This window comes from Rousettus aegyptiacus, unplaced genomic scaffold, assembly GCF_014176215.1.
Source record: "Rousettus aegyptiacus isolate mRouAeg1 unplaced genomic scaffold, mRouAeg1.p scaffold_m13_p_1, whole genome shotgun sequence".
Classification (NCBI taxonomy): Eukaryota; Metazoa; Chordata; class Mammalia; order Chiroptera; family Pteropodidae; genus Rousettus; species Rousettus aegyptiacus.
This window is the reverse complement of record NW_023416284.1, coordinates 65337892-65351253: the sequence shown is the minus strand read 5'-3', so window position 1 is coordinate 65351253 and position 13362 is coordinate 65337892. Positions and strand designations below refer to the sequence as shown.

The 13362-nt window shown below is 40.0% G+C and overlaps 1 pseudogene; it reads right to left on the bottom strand.

Moving 5' to 3' along the window:
• Nucleotides 1-1688: 1688 nt before the first annotated feature.
• LOC107504768 lies at nt 1689-12495 on the bottom strand (annotated as a pseudogene).
• Between the last annotated feature and the right edge of the window lie 867 nt (nt 12496-13362).

Here is a 13362-nt window from a genome sequence, read left to right as displayed (position 1 = left end):
CATAGAAAGACTCATTCTCTCTCATCCCCCATCTTCACTCCAAATTCCCTGGGAAGGGAATCTGCTCAGTTTGAGTCAGTGGCCTGTCCCCAGTCCAACCACTATGGCTAGAGGCCAGGTAGGTTGTATACAGTTCTGCCGTAGGTGAGAGGCCAGCTAAAGGGTTCATTGTGAGCCATCAAGATGTTCCAGCATGTGCCCAACACACAAAGGTAGTGCTATATAGATCTTGTGGCTCCTGGCAGGAATGACCCTCCTCTCTTGGAGAAGGCAAATGAGCTGAGGGGCTGCCAGGGATGTGGTTGTCTACTGTTACACAGGCATATCTTTTTGATATATCTCTGGATCTTGGTTGAACATCAGGCTAAGAGAGTTGAGAGAGGTATTGGTGTACTTTTTTTTTTGTCTGTGACTAAATTCTTTAGGAAACTAAATAGTTATCTTTCTCTACAAGTGACAATGATCAAGTGTGTTCACATGAATTGATTTCACATTAATATCTTGCCCAAGTGATTTGGTGTTAACCAGTTTAAATGCTTATAAATGGGCTGATTGAAATACTCTATTCACTGGAAAATATAGAAATATATTCTAGTATTTTTAGTATCACTTATGGGGAAGTAGTAAGGGTTTGTTTGTTTGTTGTTTTCCCCAGAATCATCTGACACTCTTACAATGCACATTAGTCAGAAATAGCACTGGAAGAAGGAGGACAGAAGAGACTCAGGCAGGGTAAAGGCTGGGATAGTATTTCTAGCATATGAAACAAAAAGTCCTTTTTTATAAAATCCAAAAACTACTTTATTTGGAGAACATACATAAGTAATCCATTTTGAGAATTATACAACCAATAAGTAGGTTGTGTAGCCTTAATGGATATGGACATAAAGGGTAAAATCTTGAGTGGCTATGACCCAGAAAGATACTTAGGAGTATTAGACAGGAAGGTATATGGCAGCCATTTTCTGTCAAATAAAGGATTTTCAACTCAGACTCCAATCTGAAGGTATTTTTACATAAAAAAAAGAAGCGTGTAAAAAACCTTTCCCTCCTCATGCTATGGGAAGAACATATGGGAAGGGGAGAGAGAGAGAGAGAGAGAGAGAGAGAGAGAGAGAGAGAGAGAGAGAGAGAGAGAGAGAGAGAGAAATGGCTATACCCCAAGAATTGGCAGTTTTGCAGAGAGAATTGAATCCTATTTAGCAATACTATTGACAAGGACTTGGTGCATAAAGTAAAATTTAGGTTTCAATGTCCCTTCTTTCAGGAAGCCTTTTCTCATTTCCTTAGACCGGGTTAAAGTCTCCTTCTCAGAACTGCCTTAGTGCTGCCAATAGCATGAGAAACTTATACTGGTACATTATAATTTATCTGAAATTCAAATTTTATCTGACAACTCTACCTATATTGCATCTTTCTTTTTTTTAAGCACATACCACAACCCAGTGTGACTGCTTATTTAAGAGAGTAGGCTCTGTAAGGGCAGGGATTATTTTTATCTGGTTATTTTGCATCTCTGGGGCCAGGTATGGTGCTGATCATATGACAGGCATTTGATAAAGATATGTTGAATAACAGAAAAAAGTACTGCAAATGAATACAAAGTTGACAATGAGCTTTTTTCTTTCTTCTCGCCACCCCCCCCTCCCCCCCCCCCCGCCCCTGCCACCCCCAGGGTTATTAGCAGAGTCAGCTGAGGGTTTATTTTGGAAAAAACACTTGACTTGACTTTTAGTTGGGGGCATGGGTAAGAGGCATGGTAGACTCCCCACCCAAGGTTGGGCTGAGGACTAGGGCTCAGCCTTGGGCAGGTCTCCTGTGCCCGACACTCCTGTGCACAGCTCCTTTCCCACAGGCTTGGAGGCAAGAAGGGACCATGGGTAGCTGTTTACTTGGGCAGGATGCCAGATGACTCAGCTACCAGCTTCCCATCATGAGTCTCAATCTTCTTCACAACCATGGTCTTGGTGGAGCTGGTGCTGGTGGAGCTGAATCCTCCCTCACCAGAGCCAAAATTGGACTGGAAGTTCAGACTGTAGTTGAGGCCAGGACTTGTGAGGTTCCCACAGGCTGGGCTCAGCCCACCTGGTAGCCACTGGTCTTGGTATGGATACTCATGTTTTGTGTCCCAGACTCTGGCCAGCTCTCCTCACCCTCTGGCAGTTTGCATAGGTGACAATCTCCACATCCAGGGCCAACTTGGCATTCATCAGATTCTGGTATTCGTGCAGCTGCCAGGCCATGTCCTGCTTGGCATTTCTCAGAGCAGCCACCAGCTCAGCCACCTTGGCCTGGGCATCTTTAAGGGCCAGCTCCCATGCTGCTTGGCACCAGCAATGGCGGCCTCCAGGAAAGCCCTCTGGCTTTTGAGGGCCTTAATCTCAGCCTGGAGAGGGGTGATGTTCCAGTTCATCTCAGAAATCTCTGTCTTCATGTGACACAGGTCATCCCCCTGCTTCCCTGCCAATGTCTGCAGCTCCTCATACTTGATCTGGAACATGGTCTCAGCCTCAGCCTGGCTACAGTTAGCAATCTCCTCGTACTGAGCCTTGACCTCAGCGATGATGCCGTCCAGATCCAGGGAGCAGTTGTTGTCCATGGACAGCACCACAGAAGTGTCGGAGATCTGGGCCTGCAGCTCACGGATCTCCTTTTCATACAGCTGCTTGCAGAAGTTGATCTCATCCATTAGTCCTTTCAGGCAGGACTCCAGCTCCATCTTGTTCATATAAACTTCATCCACATTCTTCTTGATGAGGACAAATTCATCTTCCATCTCTGTGCACTTGTTGCTTATTCTTCAAATCCTCCACCAGCCCCTGCATGTTGTCAAACTCTACCTCCAGCCTCAGTTTCTCCTGGGCCAGCGTGTCCAGCTGCCCCGGAAGGTTGTTGATGTAGCTTTCAAACATGTTCGTGTTGCTGTGAGTCGTCTTCTGCTGCTGTAGAAGGTTCTACTTGGTCTCTAGAATCTTGTTCTGCTGCTCCAGGCTCTGTGCATTGTCAAAGAAGGAAGTGAACTTCTTGTTGAGGGTCTTGATCTGTTCTTTCTCCTGGGTTCCCATGGCCTGGATGTTGGGGTCCACATCCAGCTTCAGGGGGCTCAGCAAACTCTGGTTCACTTGGAGAGCTGTGATCCTGCCCATACCCCCAGCCTCGCTGTAACCCCTGGCCAGATTTGTGTTGATGTCTAGGCCAGCCCAGTAGCCGCCCACTGGGAAAAGGCCAAGGAACAATAGGGCACCAGGAACACTCTAGCATAAGAGGCTGCTGAAGGCCCAGGGAACACAGGTGGGCACCTTGTCTTCTGGGTCACCCTCATGGACATGGTGGAGGCTGGAGTGGAGGTGAGGAGCCTAAACTGACAGAGACTGGAGAAGGAGCTGAAAAGCTGCTGAGACTGAGCATTTTTATAGATATTTACAAAGACTCAGATTCAATAGGTATACATCTTAAGGTGAAACATCTTGAGATAAAAACAGAGTAGATTACACAGAAGGGGATTAATTGAATCTAGATTTAATTAATGCAAGAAAACAAGACATCATATTAGACTAGAGATAAGTCCATAGTTTTTCTCACTTCTCATTGAGGAGAAATATAGATCCCCTCACTGCATATTAATTATGGTGTCAGTATATTCTGGAATTTTGCTGAAATTAACTGTTCAGTGAGTTCTCACTCCATAATGAGGACTCAGCTTTTTTAGGCTATTTCCAGTCATTGTTGTTCTAAAAAGCCCTCCTGGTACTGTGATATGTGAACAAAGGTGGCTGAGTCAGACTCACCTAAACAACTCTTGTGGACAGGATTCCGCAACCCCTAGTCAGAAGACTAGGGGAACAGCCAACATTAAACCTTTTTATTTTAGTGTGGTATGCTTCACATTTCACTTGCAAGAGGAGAGTGCCAGACTGTTTCTCAGCCTTTTGGGTGGACATTGGAGCCAAGTGAATTGCTTCTGATGTCTAAAAGATTTTTTAAGTATATTTACATATCATGTAATTCCAGGCACTCAGACTTTGTTTATGCTCTCTACTCTCCCTAAGTAGAACTTTCATCTGTGGTTAAATTCAAATCTCTGACTACTGCATGCCTGCCTCCCACAGCTGGACATGTACCATGCTCACTGGACCCACTTTAAATACACGTTCCTTGTGCTGCACACTGTCATACTGCATTTCTTTAATCCACTCACTCTCGCACTGCTTCGTGCCTTCTTCTCTCCTCTGACCTCGACACCTCCTCCCCACTCTCATTCTCAGTTGAATGATACTACTTCCTATTTCATTGTAAAAGGAGAAGCCATGAGAAGAAAACTGGCACAAAAAAGAGAACTCATAATGTACTTTTGGGGCCCAATTCCTAAGCCTCTTCACTAATTTTCCCTCCACCCCAACTCTTACCAGACTCCTGGCCATTTGGCCCTAATCTGTTAGGACAAAGTTATTTTGATATAGGCATGGAGAAAAAAAAGTAATGGAGAACTGATAATGAAAATAATGATGTATTTGGAGTTTATTTCAAATAGCTGGTGTGGACCCCATGATTCTAACAGATTTTTCTAAGAATGTTTCTAGGCAAAAAGGTAGATAGTATTTTCATTTAGAAATACGGCAGAATTATTACTCTTATCCACTTCGATCAGAGCTCTGCTAAAAAAGTCCCAGGAGGTAAGCCCAAATGCCATCTTAAGACTAACAGATAGCCAGCCCCCTGTCTACTATAAGACACTCAATGTTCATTTAAGCAGTGGCTTTCAGACTTTTTGATGTTGTCGTTTATTTTCCACAATTATATACTATAATATACTTTACATCGAGACAAGTATACACACATAAAGTCACATATATTATTGAACAAAAGTTTCACTAGACAGTACTTATGTGCAATTAATTCTAATCTATTTTTCAAATGCTGATCGTGACATAATAAATATATTTCTTTATTTGCTAATGAGCCAAAGCCCATGGTTTGGAAAAATAGATTTTAACAGACAAAATCTTGAGGATTCTATGAACAAAAGGACAAACATTAATTTAGAATTCACTCACCTATAACCCCTACCTCCACTACACCCCCTCACCAAAGGAGTGGCCACATGATTAACTGCTTAGCTAAGAATAAATGACTCATATGACTATTTGTCTTTGTGGTAAAAAGCAAAGCTGATGTCAAAACATGTAAAGTAAAATCAATTAGGGAAAGGGAATAGCTCTTCCCTATTTTTCTTTTTTGTTCTCCACCAGCACAAATACCACTATTTAAGTAACCTCTACATTAGAAAGGGCCAAAAATAAAGCCATAGACTGGGGTACGGGATGAGATACATTAGATGATTCCGAAATTACTTTCTAATCTTAAAACTTTATTCCTTCAACAAGTATTTATTAATCGCTTAGTATACATGCCAGGTACTATACCAGGAGATAGGGCTCCAACAGTGAACAAGACAAACAATGCTGAAACTGTTAAGAAGCTAACATTCAAGCCGAGGAGACAGATAACAAATAAATAAATAGAATATAACTAAGTTATAAAGGAAATAACAAAGTTTGATGATAGAGAATAATAGAAGTGGCCCTCCATTCTTATCTATTATTATAAATTATAGTACTACTACTACTACTGTAGAAGTAGTAGTGACATAATAAGTATCATTATTACAATAGGGTGGTTAGGAAAGGCCCATCCAGGAAGGTGACATTTAATCTGAAACCTAAAGAATGAGAAGGAGCCAGCTATGGACTGAGCCAAGAGCACAGTCTTTCAAGCAGTAGAACAGCAAGTACAAGGGTCCTAATTTAGGAAATAGCTTGTTAGGTCCTGGCAACTGACAGAGGGCTGGCATAGCTCTAGCAGAGTCAGCAGGTGAGAGTGCATGGGATGAGTTTATAGAGGCAGGCAGATCAGGGCCTTGGAGGCCAGAGTATGAAGTTTGGATTCCATTTTATGTCAGTGGGCAGCCATCAAAAACACTTAAACGAGGAAGTGACGTTATATTATTTTAAAAGAATACTGGATATTGTGTGGAGAATGTGTCAGAGGTGGGGAAGAGTAAAAGTAGAGAAATTGTTTTAGGTGTCTAGGCAAGAGTTGATAGGGGCTTGGATTATGATGGTGGCAAACTCTAAAATCCTGTTTTGCTTGCAATTAATAGACAACAAGAAAGTAGTTCAGAATATTGACTTGAAAGTGTTACCCAGTTTGCCTCCAAAGCACATATTTTCCCATTTTTGGTAAATAATTTAAATCCAAGGGCCCCAAACGTGTGTGTGCGAGTGCACGTGCATGTGAGCATGCATGCCTGGTGGTGGTGGTGGTGGCTGTTCTTCATATCCTAGAGTTTTGTAACTATGAATACATAGGAATTGATTGGAGGGTGGAAAGACTGGAGTAAATTGAGACTTAGTGGAAGGGAGTCTGATGCCATATTGCTGTGCAGAATTAGGCAGGGGTACATACTATAACTCCTTGGGAATTCCAGAAAAAGTATTGGAGATGTTGTATAAACCCACCTTGGTTAAATAGGGGGAAAGAAAGATGTATAATCTACAAGTTTGCTTTGGAAAGTCTAAGACTGATAGTAAGAGGATATTATTTGCATGAGCGTCTCGAAGCCTCTTGGACAAAAATGATATAAGAATTTGGGACTCATGGTTAATCCTCTAGAATGCCTTGGTTACACTTCCTAAACAACATAAGAAGAAAGAGACTTTTCTAACAATTTTGAGGGAAAGAGATGGGCTGCCTGGGAAATTCATGTAAAGGTAACAGAAAACCGAGAGGTAGCTGTCTGCCTGTAAGGAATGCATTATTATGAAACTGAAAAATGCTTCTCTGGCCTCATCTCTGAAGAAACTTGTTTTAAGTCCTTAATAAAAATAAAAGTGAAGCTGGGGGCATGGAGGGTAAAGGATGCCTCTCGTAGGCTTAAATTGTGTTAGCCTGAGGGCTGGTTTATAGCTAAAGAGCTGTTTTAATCACCAGAAGGAAGGGGTAGGAATCCCTACCTTCTCCCCTATCCATTTTGAGCAGAGCCCCCACAGGAGTAGGAAAGATTGCTGCAGAGTCCTGGCTGGAGTCCTGGCAGAAGGTTGACCTTCTGAAGCAGGAAAAACAACAAAAAACAAAAAATCCAAAAAACTCCCAGAGCCCATGAAACCATTTGGGGCCCATGAGAATAAGAGAAACTTAGGAAGTTGCATGTCCTTATAAGGAAATCAGAATGGGAACTTAGAGCCAAATACTTCTGGATGATCTTGTCATCCACATACTCAAAATCGTCCAAGTGTGGCCTGGGAAAATGAAGGTTACATTTGGTGGGTTGGAGTGAGAATTGTTGCATCCTAAAGCGAGGGATGGAATCTTCTTTGGAGTTTTATAAGAATTAAACCAATATTTAGAAATAGTTTACATCCAGATTTGCTTGGAGGTGAGGAAACAGATCAGGGAAAGCTTCCTCTCAGCCCTCTACTGCTGCTCAACAAGAGAGAACAATCACAGTCACACATTCAGAGTGATATTATATTCTTTCTTCCTACACGTGTGGTTGACCAAATGTGGAAAACTCTAAAAATAAGCTCCCAAATTCCGAGTCAGGAACAAGCTACAAGAAGTTTGAGTAATGTTTAATTTTCTGGTCTTAGAAGCCCTTGTTTGGGTTAGATATGAGGGCCCTAAAGAGTTTACTGGATGCTGACCAGTAACTGTTGCATATGGATGTCCATTCTGGTTCTTTAGCCACACTTGTAAATAGCACATAGGTTTTTCAAAAAAGGCAAGTCAAAAGCCCTCATGAAGTTATCAATATGCTATATCGCATGGAAAAACATTCGTCTTTCTGAAATGTCTCAGAAATAAATCACACATGTTGCTTTCCATTTTTGGAATAGACAGGAACTGGTTCAGCATGTCCAGCAGGTTGATCTGGCTTCCCGAAGCTGTGTGCTATGTATATATGTCATTTCTCTAAGGAAAAATAATTAACAGTGCTTTTATCTGTCAGAAGCAGTTCTTTAATTACTCTTTTCATCGCGTTCATAAAGTCACATCCAGTTCACATCAATATTCTGGAGGAGAGCTATGTGTGAACCAGTAAAAATGAACAAATGAAAAGGTGTTATAAAAGTCATTTCAAGAAAGCATCATTAAAAAGTTGAGTGAGAAAATAAAATTTGTAGCCAATATCTAACCTGGAATAGAACATTTTGTTCAGATGTATAAAAGAACAAACATAAAAAAATTATGCCTATTTAATTCTTGCAAAGGACATAGACTTTGCTGATGGAAAAGAGAGTTATAAGCATGGGTATCAAAACATAAATTTAATTCTTGCAAAGGACCTAGACTTTATTGATGGGAACAGAGAAGTGTGGTCATGGAACCATGAAAAGACTCACTTAGGGTTATAATGAAAGGCCATGATGAAAGAAAACATTGATACTTGTGCTTTCCTGACTTTGATCCTGTATTGTCAGGACCAGATATAGCAGATCCTTTAAAAAGAGGGATGAAAACAAAAATGGAAACAAAAAATAAATAAATAAAAACAATGGATTAAGGGAAATTACTTCTAGGCCAGAATCATAAAAAAATGTGGAATTGATGTTTTTAGAAAGCTAACGCTATCTAAAAAGGTGAAAAAAATCAAATTATTTCTTCCATAAAATTACTTTTTAAGAAATGTTAGTCAGAATCAAAACAAAATTTTCATCTACTGATTAAAAAAACCCACAAAAACACAACCTTTGCAGAGAGAAGTGTCTAGAAGGGTGCACGACCCCCAATGCAAGATGCCCTTCTGAAATCTCTGCCCTATTTTTATTAACCAAACACCTTTAAGTCTCATCTCACAGAGGAAAGAGTTTTCCTTCCTCTCCTCGACTTACTTGCAGAATAAAGAAATAGCCAATTTAAGCAAACATTTATTGTATGTCTATTTTGAGGCCTACATTGTTCTAAGTACTGGGAAATCAGCTGTAAGAGTGCCCTTAAGGAGTTTATGTCCTAATGAGGGAAGACAGGCAATAAACACATTTAAAAAAGTGAATAAGAGCTTTAGGTGCTAATAAATGTTATGAAAAAACTACCATAGGCCATTGAGATGAGGTGACTGGGCAAGATGTGGTATTACTTTAGCTGCAGTGTTCAGGAAAAGGCCTCTCTGTGAGAGTGATGATTTGAGTCTTTTGTTTTTTTTTACCACCTAAATGATAAAAAGGAAGAACCAGATGAAGATTGGAGGAGCTCTCTAAGCAGAATGAGCAATAAGTGGGATGGGCTGAGACAGGAACAAACTTAGTGTGTTCATGGGATTGAAAGAAAATCAAAATAGTTGGAGCTCAGTGAACAAGGGGAGGAGGGGAGAGCAGAAAAGCAGATGGAGCAGGATCTGGCTGGTTTCATAGACACTAATAAGAAGTTTGTAGGTTGTTCCAATTGCACTAGGAAGTCTTCAGATGGTTTTAAGCAGTGAATTTATATTATTTGATTTATACTTTATAGAGATTACTCTGGATGCTGTGGATGGAGGAAGAGCAATGAGAGGTCAAGAGTGCAGCAAGGAGATCAGTGCAAGGTGAAGGGTAATGATGGCATTGACTTAGATGAGTAGAGATGGAGAGAAGTGACTGAGTTGGGGATATATTTAAGAAGTTGGAGCCAACAGGAATCTGAATTTGAAGTAGGCACTTATAGATGGATTGAATATGCTATGCAAGAAAATAAGAAGAACCAAGTAAGGCTCCTAGGTATGTGTCCTGAGCAACTTAGTGGGTATTGGTTTTATTTACTAGAATCAGGAAAGCTAGAGAAAGCAGATTTAGGGTAGGATAGAAATCAATAGCTTTGTTTTGACAGTGTTAAATTTGAGACATTTATTAGATATCCTAGTGGATATGCTAAGTGGGGAGTTGGATATACAAATCTGGAGCTCAAGTGAGAGTTTGGGTCGAGAAATACAAACTTGAAAGTCATCAGTATACGAATGTCTTTGAAGCAACAGAAGGACTAGATGAGATGACCTAGGGAGACAGTATAGATAGAGAGAGCTAAGGACAGAGTTCTGGATATTCCTAACATTTAAAATTTCAGTGGAGGTGGCGTCTCTTCATGTCCAAGGCAACTCTTTTTTATGTTCTCTGATTTTATCCACGCACCTCTTTCATAGCAGTTTAAAAAAAATTGTAAATTCTTTGACTCTCCTCTCACTAAGAGTTGGAGTCCTTATTCCTTTCCCTTCTATCTGGGCTGAGTCAGTAAGGCCAGTGACTTGTTTAACCAATAGAATTCACTATAAGTGGCATTCTGGGACCTAAAAAGACTAGGTCATTAGAAGTCTTGCAGCTTCTGTCCAGAATATTTGGAATATTCTCTTTGGAAGCCTGAGCCATCATGTAAGAAAGCCAATCACCCTGAGACTTCCCTGGGACAGGCCACCTGTAAGTGCTCTGGCTGACTTTCTCAGCTGAGCCCTACCTTCCAGTCACTCCTTCCAAGGCATCAGACACGAAGCAATCTCGGATCTTCCAGACTAACCAATCCACAAGTAGATCTGGCAAGTAACTTCATATGACATTAGGTGGAAGAGAAGAATTGCTCAGCTGAGCCCTGCTTGAATCCTTGACCCCCAAATCATCAGATATAATAATATACTGTTAAGTTTGGGATAATTTGTTATGCAGCTATAGAAAACTGTAACACCACCCCTTATTTTATAATCAATTCTCATATCCCTTCTGGGTCATCCTACTCCTCACTACACACATTATTTTGTTAAAAACTTTTTTCTTCCTTTCTCCTCCACCTGCGTAGTCTTTTTCATCTTGATAAAAACCTTCTTTAACCTCCAGTTCCCATTAATTCATCCATCTACTGCAAAATCTGGCTTTTGCCTTCACCACACCCCACTGAAATTGATCTCACTGAGTTCACAAATGTTAACTCCTAATTAACAAAGCCGTCACATATTTTTCTGTCCTTGTCCTTAAGTTGAACTTTATCCAGTTTTAAAAGCTCTCATCATAATTTGTTTTTTCAAGGATGAAGAGAGCTGATGAGCTAGCCTGAGAAATAAGGTGAGAATCGGAACTAGTCTGCACAGCCAGGGACTTCAGGTCTTAAAAGGCATGAGTTTCTTCGGCTGAATTATAAGAAACACTTTAAGAACAGAAGAAATCCTGAAGACAGGGTGGACTCAGAGTGAATGAACCAGGTAGAACAGAGTTGGGTAGGTGAAAAGAAAATACCAACCATGAAAAATCATTTGATCTAGAATTCTGGTCCAGCATTTGAGCAACCAGTAGGATCAAACTCTAAATAGTAGAGCAGTAGGTTCAGGGGGAAAAAACAAAAAAGGGTAGACTTAGAGCAGCATGTAAATTAGGTAGGAGAGAGCCCTTAAACAGATTCTTAAACTTTATTGCGGCTGTGAATCAACTGGGTAAGTCTCATTAAACATCCTGATTCCCCTGCCTTGTCCAAGAGATTCTTAGGTTGGATCAAATATTTTCCTTTCAAATAAACACTCCAGGTTATTCTGATACAAGTGGTCTTCAGGCCAGACTGTGAGAAACAATACCTGAAGTAAGAAGGTCTTGGCTAGGGTGTTTCAGAAGAAATTTGGCCATTTCTTCTTTATCTAATTAGTTAACTCATTAATTTGCTCATGATTGCATAATCTATGGTGGGCTCAGCTGGGAAACTGGGACAGTTGAGCTGGGTTTCTCTCTCTTCATGTCATTTCAGGACTTTTTTTTCTGTCTACATGGCCTCCCTATATGGCTTCTTTCCATGTGGTCTTTGCAACAGAGTAGCTAGACTTCATATATGGTGGTTTAAGAATCCCAACAGCACAAAATGGAGGCTGTTAGTTCTCCTTAAAGGAGAAGTCTGGAATTGGCAGTGCTACTTTTGCTATATGCTATTGATTGAAGCAAATCACAGGCTTAGCCCAGATTTAAGGGAAAGGGGCTATATAACTGTGTGAACACTGAAAGATGTAGTTTACTAGGAGTCATAATGTAACAGATTGATAGTAAAAATAAGGAAGAAAAAATAGGAGAAAGCTGGAGATGCTGGGAACAGGAAAGTGTTATATTAGGATATGATATGCATATCACAAGGAATGCTCACTTTTTAAAGGTGAACTACAAATTGGGCTCTGAGCATTTCCCAGCATCCAAGAAGATCAGTTAGGATTAAATGAGTCAAAGAATTATAAGCAGCCCTGATACACAATAAAGTATCATTATTAATATAGTGAATCACAGTAATAATAATTATCATTTTTTGCAGTAGTCCAAGTGATAATGGAAACAGGAATATTACAGATCAGAATAAGATACAAAAAAAAAAAGGAGAAAGATTTTGCTTCAAATTAGGTGTGAAAAGAGAGAATTATCAGTCTTCTTAGGCATAGAATAGCATGTGAATTATGTAGAAAGCTGTCCTTATTTTTTTAGAGCTATATACTGAATATTAGGGATTACCCATCATGACCTCTATAATTCACCTGAAATGCTTTAGCAAAAATAAAATAAATAAAAAATAAAATAGGATAAAATAAATATATATATAGAATATATATGGTAAAATACTAATAATTGTTAAATTGAAATGACTGATCGTTATTAGTTTATTATACTGTCTTCTCTGCTTTTCTTATATTTGAAAAGCCTACTAGTAAAAAGTAAAATGACTACACCCAATATTTGTTAATTTATTCCAGGCTCTGTTTTATGGCATGTGAACATCAGCAAATAGAACAGACCAAAATCACACTATAGGAGAGAAAGACAGACAATAAATAATAAAAATAAATAAATAAGAACGGCATACTGTATGTATGAGGTGCTAAGTATTATAGAAAAATAGAGCAGGATTAGAAAAATTGGGAGTGCGAAGATGGGGAGCAAGTACAATTTTAAACACAGTGGTCAAGGTCAGCATCATTGAGGAGATAGCTGAACAAAGACTTGAAGGATATGAGGAAATTTTTCCTATGTCTATCTGGAAAGAGCATTTAAGGTAGAGGAAACAGCAGGTACAAAGGCATGGGCGTATCTGGTGTGTTCACATTCTATAAACAGCAAGGAGGCCAATGTTAGTGAAGCAGAGTGAATCAGCAGGGGAGCAGTAAGATAATCAAGACAGTACTGAGGCCAAAGCACACAGGTTCTGGTGGCCACTGCAAGGAATTTGGCTCTGATGAGAATGAAATGGGGAGTCGCTGAGTTTTTGATCAGAGGAATGACATAATGTGAATTTTGTTTTCAAAGGATTACTATGGCATCTGGGTTGAGAAGGGACAATAGGGAGAAAAAGGATGGAAGCAAGGAGACAAGTCAAGAGGCAATTGCA